The sequence below is a fragment of the Sylvia atricapilla genome, chromosome 16 (genome assembly GCF_009819655.1).
Source record: "Sylvia atricapilla isolate bSylAtr1 chromosome 16, bSylAtr1.pri, whole genome shotgun sequence".
Classification (NCBI taxonomy): Eukaryota; Metazoa; Chordata; class Aves; order Passeriformes; family Sylviidae; genus Sylvia; species Sylvia atricapilla.
This window is the reverse complement of record NC_089155.1, coordinates 3977296-3994510: the sequence shown is the minus strand read 5'-3', so window position 1 is coordinate 3994510 and position 17215 is coordinate 3977296.

Genomic DNA, 17215 nt, shown 5'->3' with positions numbered 1-17215 from the left:
TGTTACAGTGGGGCTGAGGAAATTCATGCAGGTAAAGTTTTCTGTCTGTGTTCTGGCGTTTCCTTCTTGTTTATTTGGGCAAGTTGTGGTATATTGTTTGTTATTTTACTAGGTTAACCTGGGTAGGTTTTCCATTTGAGTTTTAAATATTCCTACCAGGCTGGCTCTCAGCTGTTTTGTTAATATACCCAGGACAGGGAGGATTTAAGACAGAGGTTGAGGCATGTTGTGATATTCTTAAAAATTATCTGAAAAGAAATTGCTATTCACAAGCAAAAAGTTTTCTGGGACAGAGTTCAGCTGGTAAAGACTGGCCATTTATTTTGTGAGGAGGAAATAGAAAACCAAGCTTTAATTAGAATATGGGAGATATGAACACAATTACCTGTAGTTTGGGGAGCAGCATCTCCATGAGCTGCCAGTGGTGGTGTTGAGCTGCCATGGCCTCTGTGCATGCTACTGGATCAACCCAACTGCAAACCCAAGGGCTTGGCTTAAATTGCCTTTAAGTGTAAAGTCAACACATTTCACCTTTTATTTGGAGCAAGAGAACTCAGCTGATGAGGAGCGGCTCACTGAAATGCCATTATGTGTTTCCATGCCTTCAGGCATCACACGGTGCAAGAAGTCTACAAAATATGAGTTGGAAAGATTGAAGATTTGACAGAGAATAGGCTTAGGTGAGATTTTAGGAAGAAATTGTTCCTTGTGAGGGTGGGCGGGCCCTGGCACAGAGAAGCTGTGTTTGCCCCTGGATCCCTGGCAGTGTCCAAGGCCAGGTTGGACAAGGCTTGGAGCACCCTGGAACAGTGGGAAGTGTCTCTGCCCATGGCAGGGGCTTGGCACAAAGTGGTCTTTAAGGTCCTTTCCAACCCATGCTATTTTATGATGATATGATATTTTATATCTCCCGGGAAACTCTTGCATTTCATAACCCCTGAGAGGTTTCCTCTCCCTTGCAGAGCACTGTGTGTGTCACTGTCCCTCACTGCCCTCGAAATCCCAGCAGACACCAGCCTCTGTCCAGCATTGTCTGTGATGTCTGTGTGATATCCAAAGCCTTCTGTGCTGGCCTGGCTCTGGTCCAGATGATGAGAAGCCACAGAATTACAGAATGGTTTGGGTTCAAGGGGTTTAAATTCTGAAAAATGATCTCATCCCAGCCCCTTGCTGTGCGCAGGGACACCTTCCACTAGACCAACTTTCTCAGGGCCTGGCCTTGAACAATTCCAGGGATGAGGCGTCCACAACCTCTCTGGACAACCCGTTCCATGGTTTCATGGCTGTCCCTTTTCTTTGGTTTTGGGTTTTTTTGATTTTTTATTCTGTGAGCACAATCCCCATAGGCTGTGCATGTGCCTCAGACAGTAACATAATTACACCTTCCCAGCTGCTCCCTCTAAATGCTCTTGCCATGAGTGCCAATTAAAATAAATGCAGATTATTTGGAACTTAGAGGATAAACAAATCTCTTTTTGTCTAAATATCAGCCTGGGTTCTGGGGTCATTAGGGTGTTTTGCATTAGTATCTGCATTCACTCTGGCAGGGAAAGGACCTAAGCCTTGGTACTGCAGCAGGAAGCTGTCATGGCTCAGGGTTTTTTTAGGATGGGCTCTGCATCCAAGGAGGATAGAGGGAGCACGTTGCTGTCCTGAGCAGTGAGCCTTTTTTGGATGGAGGAGCAGAGGGCTGCCTGCTCTGATGGGTCAGCAAACAAACAGGGATCTGAAGAGCTTGCTCTGAATTCATGGCCAGGCAGAGCGAGCCAAATAGAGACATCCAGCTCTGCCCTGAGGGTTAACTACCTGCTGCTGGAATACTAATTGCAGGGAACTGTGTCCATCAGTTATGGCAAATAGGGTTTGCTTCCTGGGAGGGTGACAGGAGAGGGAGAAGCCCTGATCATTTAAACTGTCTTTTTGCTAATCATCTCATATGGGAGGGCTCCAGGGAACAGTAATGAGTGGGACACGAGCTTCCCTCACCAGCCTGTACCCAGCAAATCCTCAGGAATGCAGAGCACCCCTTTGCTCATGGTATTTCATATTCATGGTCCTTAGCTGGCCCTGAAGGCTCAAGGAATCCATGGACATCACAGACGGCTTCTCCTGCAGTTTGTTGTGCCCACCCTGGCCCTGGCCCCTGTGATCACTGTGGAAATCACCACCACATGTGTCCCTCAATGGCTTTCTGAGGGTCTGCATTAGCAGCGGAACCATGTCTTGGCAGTGCTGAGGTTGGATCATCCAACCCAGCCGGGTTCAAGCTTCCCTTTCCTTCCTCCAGGCGACAATTTTAATTGCAGTACTATGATAGTACGAATAAAAAGAGGGATTTCACACTCTCTCTGGCTTTTGAAATCTATTGTTCAGCCTGTTTACCTCCCTTTTTGTTCTGAGAAATGCTTAATTGTCTCCTTGGACAAGGCTGTCCTTTAAATTATACTAAATTGGTGGTAATTTATGTAGCCTTTTTTGCTTCACACAATAGCAATTTGCTCTTAACAGACTTTACTTTTGAGGGTTCTCTATGCCTGAGCAGTCCTGGAGGGACCAGGGTAACCCCAGAGCCACAACTCTGTACCCTGAGGTGACTCCTGGGACCTCATCTCCCTGTCCCTTTTTTGTTCCTTAGTACCTTTAGATCCCTGGGGAAACTTCTGCTTCTGGCATCTCCCATTTATTTGCAGGGAAGAAGGAGCAGCTATCTCTCCCACGTTATCTTTCTGTTACCTGCTTGTTCTGTTTTTCTAAGCTCATAAGTTGCTGTCTTGGTTTGGAAAGACAGGTGTCTGCCAAGGAAGGGAGGAACCTCCCTTGGAATGGAGAATGTAAACCGCCTCCCTCTGAATTATTATAATTTTGAAATTAAGGAGCTCTCAGGCAAAGATATGGGAATAGGAATAACAGTTCTTTACTAGGAAGATCAAAAATAAAAATGTAGTAGTACAAAAAACCCCAACCAAACAAAAAGGAAAAACCGACAGAGTCAGAACACAGCCTGACCCCTGTTGGTCAGGCTGTTGGGGTCAGTCCAGTCCAGTCCTCCTGCAGTGACAGATGTGGGGCTGTTGGAGCAATGATCCTGTAGAAGGTGGAGTTTTCCTCTGAAGGTCCAGTGGGGCTGAGCTGGGTCTGGTCTCCCTCTGGGAATCCAGTGCACACAGGCTGTGCTGCTGTTCTGAATCCCAGGGCTGATCCAGGTGGGAATGCTGGGCTCCTCCCCCTGGGTGGAGCCTCTCCCAGTGGGATGCTGGAATTGTCTGAGCCCTGCAGTGAGCCTGGCTGGCCCATGGACAGCAGATACCCCTGGAGGGAGGATGGGTCCTGGAAGGGATAAAGAACACTGCCCCAGCTGGTTTAACAGCTGGTAACAGAGTACACATCTCTGGTTACATCTGGCATTGGAACCCAAGAGAGCTGCCTGCGAATGTGCAGTGCCTAGGGGCTTTTGCCCTCTCCTCTTGGCCAGCTCTGGCACCAACGTGGCAAAAAAGGTACAGTCCTGTATTTGGAAATAGAGTTCTGATCCTTTGAGTCCTTGCCTTAGCAGAAGTGTGAATAATACGAGAAATAAAGAGATGGAACTCTGGTGGGGAACTTCCACTGGGTTTTACTGAATCCACATGACCTCTCTCCCCCCAGGAGTCTGCCAGTGGCATGCCCCGACCTCGTGGACTTTTTTCCCTTAACCAATGAGATGGGGGAGTGGGGGGGGGGTACAACTTGGAATCAATCCAGAACGGGAAGGGAGTGACCCCAAACCCAACTGACAACCCATAGAACAAATCAAGAAACAAAGAGGGAAGGAGAACCTGGACCCCACCAATCACCTGAAGTCCTCACCAGAACTTTCTAGAGATCAGGGTGAGGCTTCGAAGTGACAGGCAGGACCCAAGTGTTACCTAACGATAGATTAATAATAGGCAACTGAGATAAACCATTCTGGGAAAACAGATGGGTACATGGGAAAAACCATTCTGAAATAGTAAAGGACAAACAGATGTATATAAAACTGGGAAAACTTCAAAACACACCACTACAGCTGCCCATGATGGAGTTACCAAAGCACTGCATGAAGTGTTCTGTCTCTGAGATCATCCCGGTGCCACTCAGTTTAAAAGCTGCAGCAAAGATTTATTTCAGACTTTCAAACCATTCCTCTGGTTGACTTACCTCATGGATGTACTGGGTAAGAGGTAAAAAACAAGGTTAAAGACAACTAGAATTTTAGATGTCTCAGGACAAACATCTCTTTCAGGGTGATGCTGGGCTCTGCAGTGCTGTCAGCCCAGGGTTCATCATCCTGGCAGCCATGGCCACTCTGGGCTGGAGGAGGCTGGTGAGAAATTCAATTAATCCTGTCGCTGGTGCCAGCAGAGCCCAGGAGCCTTTGCCAGCTGTGCCACTGCAACACATCTACATGATGGACAAAACCTCCCTGGGAATGGGATGCAAAATCCATTCCTCTGGCAGCGTTGAGGCTGGGTGTCTGGTACCCTGAGTGGCCAGCAGGGAATGTGGCAGGGAAAGGAGGACAGGATCACACCACTGCCCACAGCAGCATTTGCTCAGCCCCTGACCTTTTGTACAGCTCATTAACAACACACTGAAGAGAAGGAGGGCAGAGCCATTACAGAGCAATTTATATGTAAATGCCCAAAGTACCAAAAAAGAGCAACCCCACCGGCATTCATTAGGAAAAAAATTATTGGATTTTCTTTTGTACGTGTCTGGGTTTGTTGGGAATTTTTTGTTTTTCGTTTTGGCAAGACAGAGGACACTGCCAAACCTCCTTGATTCTCCAGTTGCGTCCTTGTTGCATCCAGGCAGAGATTAGGACTGGGTTTTCCCCCGTGTGGAGAATGAGGGCTTTGGCCTCTGGGATCCCCAATAACCTGTGAGATTGTCATTCAATCTCTGCTGCCCACCTGGGACACCCAGACAAGTCCCCACTGAGTGGCTTTGTTGTCCCCACAGGAATGTAGGAGACAAAGGTGTTCCCATAGCCTACACCAAGGACCTCACTTCCTCTGGGAAATCCAGAAACTTTCTCCCAGAGGCATTTCCAAGAAAAGTGAGTTTACCTTTAGCTAAACCCTGTAGTGTCTTTGCTGTGAGGTTTTAGCTCTCAGCTGAGGGCTGCGGGTGCCAGCAGCGAGAGAGACAAGGTAGAACACATGTATAAATTCTTAATCAAACCATTATCAGTGATGGCCCCGAGTAGCACAGCTGGTGCTGCTGGGAGGCATGTGCTGCTGTCTTTGCACGTCTAAAGAACGAGCTGGTGTTCCCCTCCTGGAGCTGTGCTGCCTCTTGCCAAGCTGAGACCCTACACAGGCGAGTTTTGGGGGCCCCTGCATCCAGCTGAAGGGCTGGGAAAGGCCATGTTTGTGTTGTGAGCCTGGATGTAGTTTGATTTGAGGCAGAAACTACTCAGCAAAGACTATTTCTGGACTTGAATGCAAAGTGGAGGAACTGCCTGCAGTGAAAGTGCCACCAGTGATCATGTCAGAATTCCAGACCCTTCTCCCAGCATCCCTCCATTCTGCCTCCTTCACAGAGCTGCCTGAGTCTGTGAAAACCCTCCTTGCTTCAGCTCTGCACCCTCAGCAGCCACCAGAGAGGGTTTCACTGTGTGTGACCCTGCGATGGAGGCACAGGGAGCTGTTTTGGCCTTGCTGATGCCCCTCCCAGCCCATCCCCAGTGCAATACCTGGATTTTGGGGGCTTCCAGCTGGTGCTGCTGTATCTGTGGGATAACCACAACACTGCCCCATGTTCAGCATTATGCAGATGAATGTAAATACAAGTGTCACTCCATTGACATGATGCTGGTGTTGGTGGCTTTGCTGGGTGTGAGCTCAAACACATTTCTATCCTGGTTCTCAACACACAATGTCTGGAGATTGCCAAAGCACAAAAAAATTCCAGGGTTTCTTTCTGCAGCTGTGCGAGGGAAAGCTGTTGAGATGGGAGAGAGGGAGAAATGGAGAATAAGCAATGTTACAGCATCACTGTCAAATATGTAGGAGCTCATGTCCTGGCAGAGATGTGTTCATTACTTCACAAAGCATTACCAGTGCATCAAACACAAGAACTCTCTCTGGGGTGCTTGGCCAGACACCCAGAGCAGGTGCAGGGAGAAAATCTATCCTTGGCCTTACCCCTTCCTCTCCTCCAAATGCCAATTTGCAGGGTTTTTTTTATATCAGTGTTAGGATTAATCCTCAGCCTTGCAGTGGGGCAAAGGAATAGAATCCCTTTCTCCCAAACATCCACAAGGGGCTGAAGTGTTGGCAGCTGCTGCAGAGGATGGTCTGCAGTGAGGATTCTCAGCTCTCTGGGGTTTGTTTGCTGCAGCTGCCTGGGCAGCCTGGGCCAAGCTTTTGGCTGTGTGTGCTGCTGATGTGGTGTTCTGGCATCACTGCCACAGAAACCATCACCACAGCCCTGGAGATCTGGTTTAGAGCAACTTCTCTGACCTGATTGTGCTGAGAGCCACAGCAAAGTAGGACCACTGGCAGGAGCTTCAATTTGTGACTCCATCTGCTGGGAAAAGTTAAAAAAGGTTCAAAGCTGCTGTCCAGGTGTGCAGAGATGGGGGAGCCTCACTGGAGCAGGACCAGGGGCTGCCACAGCCCCCATGTGAGGAGTGCCCAGATCTGGTGTGTTAATGAGTGATTTAATGAGGAACAACATCAGCTGGCAGCTGTAGGTTCCCTGAAGGGACAGAAAACCTCACCCTGCTGCTTGCATCCTGCATTTTGCTGCTTCCTCATGTGCTTTGGTACTTCCAGTTGGGAGTGGAGGGATGCCTGCCAGCTCCAGCAGGAATTGTTAGATGCTTGCCCATCCCTTTGCTTATCCAAAAGAAGTTACTGGGTAGGCTGGGGCCTTAATCATTAGTTCATAATTGCACTAATGGAGAAAAAGACCCACCTTTCTGTTGGAATTCTGGATAAAAGATAAAAACCTCACAGCTTCCCAGTGACATGGGCAGCCTATTCTTTGTGTGCCTGCGTTTATCCTTAGAAACTGGCTGAAAAGAAATCCCCAGAGCTCAAAGAATCCATGCCAGCAAGGATGCTCAGGGTAAAAGACTAAACTAATGTTGTTTAATCATTGTCCTGGGTTGTAGTTTAGGGTGTATTCTATCACCATCTTCAGTTAATGGCCCATCAATGCCTTTTGCATGACTCAGAGATAACTCCCTCCGGGCGTTATCTCTCTCTTTAATGGGCCATTAAGGCTCTCTTCCATGACTCATCATCCCATTGTGAGATGCTCCGCCCATGGGGAAGAGCCAAGCATTCTCACCTGGATATAAGCTGGGATTTGGGACAGTAGAAGCAGCCCTCTCCCACTGGATTCCCAGAGGACCGGAGCTACCAGACCTTTCTACAAGATTTCTGTTTCAAGAAGACCACCTCGTCTGGACTGTTTCCATCACCCTGATCAGGTTGTATTCTGACTCTGTCACTGGTTTTTCTTTTTGTATTTATTTTATTTTATTCTATTTTATTTTCCTTTTCTTCTCATTAAATTTTATTTCTGACTTAGAGCCTCTTACTTGGTTTGTTTTTAAACCACAACATATTTTTGGCGCCCAACGTGCGGCAGAGGCAATAAGAAAAGTCAGAAATTACAATCTTATTGAGGACACCTGTCTGTTATGATGCCCAACATGCTTACATGTGTCTTATACCTATCTCTCTATATTTTTCCAAACGTGGGGCACTATCTGCCGGCATTAATACTCCTGCATAGACCAGGATATGGTACTAAAATTGCTTTACTGGTCTATTATGTCCATTGCTTGATAAAATCTGAGGCAATGAACATTATTCAAAATATATACCCAGTTTTGTATTCTTGTTCTAGTCTAGGATGCTACGTCTGGAGCCTCAACAATCTCACCCAGCCCCTGTGGGGAGGAGTAAAGAATGATTTTTTCCAGCTTTTCAGGAAGGACACAGCAGTTTTTGAAAATATTGAGTACCCTCTGGATGCCAAGGACAGCATAATGTTCTTGTTAGTCTTGCTTGGTTTTCTCTGTACAGCCTGCACCATGCTTAGAATCAAAACACTGCATGGTGTGTTGGAGCATGTTCTTAAAGAAGTAGAAGAGGTAAAAAGAAGCAAAGCAATAACATCGACGACTACACAGACTCTCACAGAGGAAAAAGGAACCCAAAGTGCTGTCAGCATCTCCACACAAATCGTCACTGAACCGGAACAGCCTAAACCAGTAGCAGTTGCCACCACTCAGAAGAAGAAATCAAGGAGCAAATCAGTCCGCATAGCGACTGACGAGGATGGAGCAGGACCTTCGCACTCAGCTGAAGAGACAGAGACAGAGATCATCACCCGCTCTCTATCTCTGGGTGAGCTGCGTGACCTGCGAAGGGAATTCACCCGTCAGACCAACGAGTCCATCCTCACCTGGCTGCTCCGCATCTGGGATGCTGCAGCCAATGACACCATTCTGGATGGAACTGAGGCCAGGCAACTGGGATCACTGTCCCGCGATGTGGTCATTGACCAGGGAATTGGAAAAACCCAAGAAACTCTCAGCCTCTGGCAGCGACTGCTAACAAGTGTGAAAGACAGATACCTTTGTAAAGAAGACCTCCTAGTGCACCAAGGAAAATGGAACACAATAGAACAAGGTATCCGATGCCTAAGGGAATTGGCTGTGCTGGAGATCATTTTTGCAGAAGATGAGAGATTTCCTAAGAGCCCAGATGATGTCCAGTGCACATCACGGATGTGGTTGAGATTTGCACGGCTTGGACCAGAAATGTACTCACGTTACCTGGCAACACTGCAATGGAGAGAAGGTGAGGACAAGGTGGGTGTCCTGGCTAATAAACTAAGGATTTACGAGGACACTGTCACCGCCCCAGTTCGTGCCCATGTCTCATCTGTGGAAACAAGACTGGCTGAGCAAGTCAGGAACTTAATTGAAGAAGGCCATCAGAAACTGAAAAAAGAACTTAAGGAAGAAATTTACGATATTTCACCAGAGCCGACGAGAGTCTCTGCGATTAGGAGCAGGCGTCCCCCAGCCAGGGAGAGAGGATACACACCCCGAGGTAACCTTTGGTCTTTTCTTCGGGAGCATGGAGAAGATATGAAGAAGTGGGATGGAAAACCTACCTCCTCCTTAGCAGCCCGGGTACGTGAACTGAAAAGAGAAATACCTACCACAAAAAGCTCATCTAGAATCAGTGTTGCTCCGGTCTCTCGTGCACAGAACTCCAGACGTTACAGGAATGATGATATGACTGATCCTCTTGAAGGAACCTCAGCAACTCATTTACAGGAAGAGAACAACGTATGCGATGACCAGGAATAGGGGGGCCCTGCCTCTAGCCAGGAAGAGGAAAGGGACAATCGGATCTACTGGACTGTGTGGATCCGATGGCCTGGCACATCTGACCCACAAAGATATACGGCATTGGTTGACACTGGGGCCCAATGTACCATGATGCCATCAAGGTATGTAGGAACAGAATCCATTTCTATTACAGGAGTAACAGGAGGGTCCCAGGAACTGACTGTATTAGAGGCCGAAGTGAGTTTAACTGGGAAGGAGTGGCAGAAACACCCTATCGCAACTGGCCCAGAGGCCCCATGCATCCTCGGCATAGACTATCTCAGGAATGGATATTTCAAAGATCCAAAAGGATATCGTTGGGCTTTTGGGATAGCCGCAGTGATGAAAGAAGGCATCAGACAATTGAATACCTTGCCTGGTCTCTCAGATGACCCCTCTGCTGTGGGACTGCTGAAAGTAGAAGAACAAGAAGTACCAATTGCCACAGCAACAGTACACCGTCGGCAATACCGCACAGACAGAGACTCTGTGATCCCCATACATGAGATGATCCGCAAACTGGAAAGCCAAGGGGTGGTCAGTAAGGCCCGTTCACCTTTCAACAGCCCGATTTGGCCGGTGCGTAAGTCCAGTGGAGAATGGAGACTGACGGTGGATTACCGTGGTCTGAATGAAGTCACGCCACCACTGAGCGCTGCTGTGCCAGACATGTTAGAGCTTCAGTACGAGCTGGAGTCCAAAGCAGCAAAGTGGTATGCAACCATTGATATCGCCAACGCCTTCTTCTCCATTCCTTTGGCAGCGGAGTGCAGACCTCAGTTTGCCTTCACCTGGAGGGGCGTGCAGTACACCTGGAACCGACTGCCCCAGGGGTGGAAACACAGCCCCACCATCTGCCATGGACTGATCCAGGCTGCACTGGAAAAGGGTGAGGCTCCAGAGCATCTGCAGTACATTGACGACATCATCATATGGGGGAATACACCAGAGGAGGTCTTCAAGAAAGGAGAAGAAATTATCCAAATTCTGCTGAAAGCTGGTTTTGCCATTAAAAGAAGCAAGGTTAAGGGACCAGCTCAAGAAATCCAGTTCTTGGGGGTCAAATGGCAGGATGGTCGTCGCCAAATCCCCACAGAGATAATCAACAAGATCACAGCCATGTCCGCACCTACCAACAAAAAGGAAACACAAGCTTTCCTAGGTGCCATAGGCTTTTGGAGGATGCACATTCCTGAGTACAGTCAGATCGTGAGCCCTCTCTACTTGGTGACCCGCAAGAAGAATGTTTTCCACTGGGGGCCTGAACAGCAACAAGCTTTTGTTCAGATCAAGCAAGAGATTGCTCATGCAGTAGCCCTGGGCCCCGTCAGGACGGGACCAGATGTGAGGAATGTGCTTTACTCCGCAGCTGGAAACAATGGTTTGTCTTGGAGCCTTTGGCAGAAGGTGCCTGGGGAAACTCGAGGCCGACCATTGGGATTCTGGAGCAGAAGTTACAGAGGCTCCGAGGCCAACTACACTCCCACAGAGAAGGAGATCTTGGCTGCCTATGAAGGAGTTCAAGCCGCCTCAGAAGTGATTGGCACTGAAACACAGCTGCTTTTGGCACCCCGACTGCCAGTGCTGGGGTGGATGTTTAAGGGAAAGGTTCCTTCCACACATCATGCCACCGATACCACATGGAGCAAATGGATTGCCCTCATTACACAGCGCGCCCGCATTGGAAACCCAAATCGCCCTGGGATTCTGGAAGTTATAACGAACTGGCCGGAAGGTGAAACTTTTGGATTATCGTCTGAAGAAGAAGAAGAAGAAAAGCAAGTAACACGCGCTGAGGAAGCCCCACCATATAATGAGCTACCGGAGACTGAAAGACGATATGCTCTGTTCACTGATGGCTCCTGCCGAATTGTAGGAGCTAACCGGAAATGGAAAGCTGCAGCATGGAGCCCCACACGACAAGTTGCACAAGCTACCGAGGGACAAGGTGGATCGAGTCAAGTTGCAGAGCTTAAAGCTGTCCAGCTGGCTTTGGAAATTGCTGAACGAGAAAAGTGGCCGAGGCTTTATCTCTACACTGACTCATGGATGGTAGCTAATGCTCTGTGGGTATGGCTGAATCGCTGGAAAAAGGCCAATTGGCAGCGCAGAGGAAAACCCATCTGGGCCGCTGACATTTGGCAAGACATCGCCGCCCGAGTAGAGAGGCTGACCGTGAAGGTTCGACATGTGGATGCGCATATACCCAAAAGCCGGGCTAATGAGGAGCATCGCAACAATGAGCAGGTAGACAAAGCTGCCAAGGTGAAAGTATCACAAGTGGATCTAGATTGGCAGCACAAGGGAGAATTATTCCTAGCTCGTTGGGCCCATGATGCCTCTGGTCATCAGGGAAGAGATGCAACATATCGATGGGCCCGTGACCGAGGGGTGGACCTTACTATGGACAGCATCTCACAGGTCATCCACAGCTGTGAAACCTGCGCTGCAATCAAACAGGCCAAGCGAATGAAGCCTCTGTGGTATGGTGGACGATGGCTGAAGTACAGGTACGGGGAAGCCTGGCAAATTGACTATATCACCCTTCCCCAAACACGCCAAGGAAAGCGGTACGTGCTGACCATGGTGGAAGTCACCACTGGATGGCTGGAAACCCACCCTGTGCCTCATGCCACTGCCCGGAACACCATCCTGGGCCTTGAAAAACAAATCCTGTGGAGACACGGCACCCCTGAGAGAATTGAGTCGGACAATGGGACCCATTTCAAGAACAACCTTATAAACACCTGGGCTAGAGAACATGGTATTGAATGGATATACCACATTCCTTATCATGCACCAGCTGCCGGGAAAGTTGAACGGTGCAATGGACTATTAAAGACTGCCCTGAAGGCACTTGGTGGGGGAACCTTCAAGAATTGGGAACTAAACTTAGCCAAAGCCACATGGATAGTTAACACCCGAGGGTCTGTCAATCGAGGTGGTCCTGCCCAGTCTGAACCCTTACACACAGTGGATGGAGACAAAGTACCTGTGGTACACATGAAGGGCATTTTAGGAAAGAGTGTTTGGATTAATCCCACTTCAGGTAAAGGCAGACCCGTCCATGGGATTGTCTTTGCTCAAGGACCTGGCTACACTTGGTGGGTAATGCAGAAAGATGGAGAAACCCGTTGTGTACCACAGGGAGACTTAATTTTAAGTGAGAGCAGTGTGTAAGGTTTCATTCTGTATGTATATATGCATTCATCTGTAAGAATGTATTGATTTAGGCATGTTGTAGATGGTAATAGAATAAGGGGTGGATTGTCCTGGGTTGTAGTTTAGGGTGTATTCTATCACCATCTTCAGTTAATGGCCCATCAATGCCTTTTGCATGACTCAGAGATAACTCCCTCCGGGCGTTATCTCTCTCTTTAATGGGCCATTAAGGCTCTCTTCCATGACTCATCATCCCATTGTGAGATGCTCCGCCCATGGGGAAGAGCCAAGCATTCTCACCTGGATATAAGCTGGGATTTGGGACAGTAGAAGCAGCCCTCTCCCACTGGATTCCCAGAGGACTGGAGCTACCAGACCTTTCTACAAGATTTCTGTTTCAAGAAGACCACCTCGTCTGGACTGTTTCCATCACCCTGATCAGGTTGTATTCTGACTCTGTCACTGGTTTTTCTTTTTGTATTTATTTTATTTTATTCTATTTTATTTTCCTTTTCTTCTCATTAAATTTTATTTCTGACTTAGAGCCTCTTACTTGGTTTGTTTTTAAACCACAACAATCATGTCATACGAGAGGCTAATAAAGGGTAACATAACGCAGATCTAACGTGGTGAATTCATATCTGAATGTCAGACTCCACTTTCATTATATCCCTAATATATCTCCATTGAAGCAAGATAAATATGATTCTAAAATTCCATCCTAATCTTGAGGAGATAAAAACAATGCCTGTAGGCACAACAGTGCTCTTGCTGTTTGTCCTGGCTCTTAGGTCAGGGGAAGAGCTGCCTCATCCCTGCTGAGCACGTGCCTCCCGTCCCTAAACCTCCACTGTGCTCAGGCAGAGCTCAATTCAGCCCAGCTGCACAGAACAGCCATTAAATCCAAGTTCCTGCTCCTATCCTGCTCTGTGTCCCTGCTCCTGCTGGCTCTGGAGGTGTGTGGTGACCTCCTGCAGCACTGTCCCCTCCTTCAGCCCCGTGGAGCAGGATCCCAGGGCCCACCCAGCCCCAGAAGGGAGAGGAGAAACCCGCAGGATGAACTTTGCCTGCTGAAGATCTGAATCAGGATGTGTCCCCTGCGTGGCACCTCCTGGGGCATAACAATTAATCAGTCCCCGGCTGTTATCTACCTGGGAATTAGCTCATTTCCTGAGGATTAACCTAATTGTCTAATTATTCATTATATTGCCTCTCCTCCCGCTCCTCATTCATTGTTTGGTGGTTTTATTTGTAAAATATCATTAGCCTCTTATTTGAAGGCATTCAAGAGGTTTAGTTTGTGGTTTTATTTTTTAATTGTGATTCTTTTCTGGGAAGTCCTTCCTGGCAGAAAGAACTGGGAGTTTTGGCACTTCTGGTGGGTCATCTCCCCTGTGCCTGCACCAAAGAGCTCTCACCCAATTTTGTCCCTGTGTTCACCTTGCCTGACCTCGGAGACAATGTCACACCACAGAAAGGATGTGCTCTGGAGAAGCTGCTCTATGAGAGAACTTCCTGAGAGCAGTTGTAGGGTTAGGGGATAAGTGTGATTTGCCCCATCAGTGGGTATTTAGCTGTTGGAGTTTGTCCTTGCCTCCAAAGAACTACCTGCTCCTGACTCTGGGAAGTGGTTGTGTCAACACCTTGGTCATTGTTCACAGGGCACACCCTCACCATCCCCCAAAAAGCCCTAAACCAAAAAGAAATCACCCCTAGAGCAGTCTTTTGTGGCTTTTGGTGAAGCTTGCAAATGCAGAAATGGGTTCTCCTTCGCGTTTTTTTTGCAGAAGGAATTAGATGATTTTTTTAAAGAAGCGGATAAATTGCTGAGTCTTCTGCTGATCCTTCCTAGCTGATGTAAGCTTCAACCAGCCAGCTCCAGTTAGATCTTACCAGCTCCACTTGGCTTTTCCATCCTGCAGAGATGTGAGCTAAGGTTTGGACTGGGGCTAAAACACCTTCGGATGTGCCCAAATAAAAATCAGTGAAAATCTGCCTTCCTTGGTGCTAGAGCAGGAGCCAGTGTCAGGGGACAGCCTGGTAAAGCTCTGCTGCCACTCAGGCAGAAAGCAGCTGAATCCCTGCAGATAATAATTCTCTATTGATTTTTGCCTTGTTTTTACAACCATTAGAGAATTTTCACTGAGCAGAATGAGAAAATCTTTTGATCCCCCAGAGGCTTCTCATGTTCTCTCGAGGAAATAACAACAAATGAACAAAAAAACAAAGCAGAAAAATTAAACCCATGAGTAAACCATAAATAATGGGGTAGAGCTGACTGAGAGCACTTTGATGTTCAAATGCATCAGTTACGTGCTTCTTTTCCTCAGAATTTTCCTGTACTTTCCTAACTTTTCATAAGCAGATTTTCAGTACCAGGCATTGCTCCTCCACAGTCCATCAGCATTTCCAGCCCTGCACAGGGAACAGGAGCTGGGCTGGGCACAGGTGGGTTGGTTGCTCGGCTGAGTGTTGTATCAGAGGCTTTTGGGCATCATTCCCCTGGGAAAAGTCTGTCTGATAAGGTCTCATCTGAATTCCCAAATGCATGAGTGTGTTTGTGCGTTGGCTGACTGTGTGTGTCCCTGCCTTGGGTGTCAGGGTTGATGGAGGCTGAGTTTGTGCCCGTGTCGTGGTTGTCTCTGAGGATTTCTGTGGCCTGGAGGTGACTCTGAAGAGTTTCCTGTGGCACAGAGAAGGGCTGTGTGTGTACACAGAATCAGGCAATGGTTTGGAAGGGACTTCAAAATTCATCTTGTTCTACCCTCTGCCATAAGCAGGGATGCCACCACTATCCCAGGCTGCTCCAAGCCCTGTCCATCCTCACCTTGGACACTTCCAGGGATCCAGGGGCAGCCACAGCTGCTCTGGGCCCCCTGTGCCAGGTCTCCCAGCCCTCTACACGTGCATGCACACACGTGTGTGCTCAGGGATGGGGTCTGCACACCTCATCCCAGCACAGCCCTTGGAATAGCTGCCAATTCCAGGAGCTGCCAGCTCTGCTCTGCTGCTCCAAGGTGCCTGCTGGCTCACACAACTGAAAAGATTATGACATTCAAAAGAAATAATTTATAAACAGCAGATGTTTCATAAACTGTGATTAAAACACCCAACAACACAACAGCCAGAACACCAGCCCGCCCCAGGAGTGCCTTGACTTGGAAACAGGTATTTGGACAGAGCAGCTGCTGGGAATGCCAAGGGAGGTCAGCTCCAGAGCAGAGCTGAGGCTCTCATGATGCTGAATGCCTGATAAGAAATGTTGAAGTGATTCAAAGAGGGAATCTGAGAGAAATCAGACTCTTGCATTTTTATAAGAAACAGGGGAAAGGATAATACAAAATTATATGATATGACATGATATGATATGATGATTTGATATGATAGATTTGATATGATAGATTTGGTATGATAGATTTGGTATGATAGATTTGGTATGATATGAGGAGATGTAAGGTGGGGAAGGGAGAAGGAAGAGGGGAAACAAAAATGAAGATGCACAGAGCTGAGCCCCCCTGTGCAGAGCTTTGAGAGTGAGCTCTGAGCAGAGCTGGAGCCCTTTGCAGCAGCAGCAGCACTGTGACCCTGTCCCTGCCCTCCTGAGCTGGGCAGGGATGAGAGCAGGGCTGCTGCTGGGGCCACAGGGCCTGACCAGGGAAGGGCCAGCACAGCCTGACACTGCCATGCAGCACTTTCCCAAGGGCCTTGTTGTTACAACTGTAAAAAATCCATTTTGACATCAAAGTCTGTTTTAGTTTGAGCTTTCAGTCTCTTTGATATCATTTCTTCTGCATCTGCTAAATAACGACAAGAGCACTTTCAGAAATGCCCCTCAGTGCACTCTAATTTGGTTTTGCGCTGTAATCAGCCCTCCTCTTCTTCCTCTTCAAGACCTTTGCTCCCTGCAGACCTGCCCAGGCAGCAGGCAGGAGGAGAAAGTGAACATCTCTCTCCTTGAGCTCCAGCAGATCCAGGCAACTGGGACAGAGCTACTGAGTCAAAGCCTCCATCCAGCTGTGGCTCCTGGGGACACATCTGGCACAGACTCCATGGACCTGCTGCAGCTCAGCATCTCCACTCCTCCACCTGAGCATCTGTCAGGGGCAGCTCCTTCCTTCCAGCCTTCCCTCCATGATCCCACAGTCTTGTCCCTGTCACACACAACCAGAAGACACCTCCAAGCCCCAGCCTTCCTGCCTTCAGCCCCCCTGGCAGGATTACACAGCTCTCCCTCAGGCATTGCAGGGATGTCACTCTCTGAAGGACTTGGCCCATCCTTTCCCAGCTGGAAATCATTGTGCTTGCCCCAGAAACACTTTGGCAGAGATCCAGGTCTCTTGACAAGCTTCCAGCAACCTGCAGGTTGTCCTCTGTGGGAGCCAGTGCTGTGGTTTCTCACCCACATCCACCAGCGTCTGCTACTCCCTTCACCTTCTGGGTGAAGGTCTGGAGCAAAGAGCTGAGCATCTGCTGTTGCCACCTGAAAACTGCTGGGAAATGTACAGAGACATGGAGGGAAGGAGGGCCCAGGATGGATCCAGCAGCTCCTCCTCAGGGAAGCTGGGTCAGGCAGCCCAGGCTGGCAGGGATCTGTCCCCACTGTGTAAGGGACCTGAAAAATTTGGTAGGTGCCAGCCAGAACCCTCAACTGGGCTCTCCATCCCTCACTGG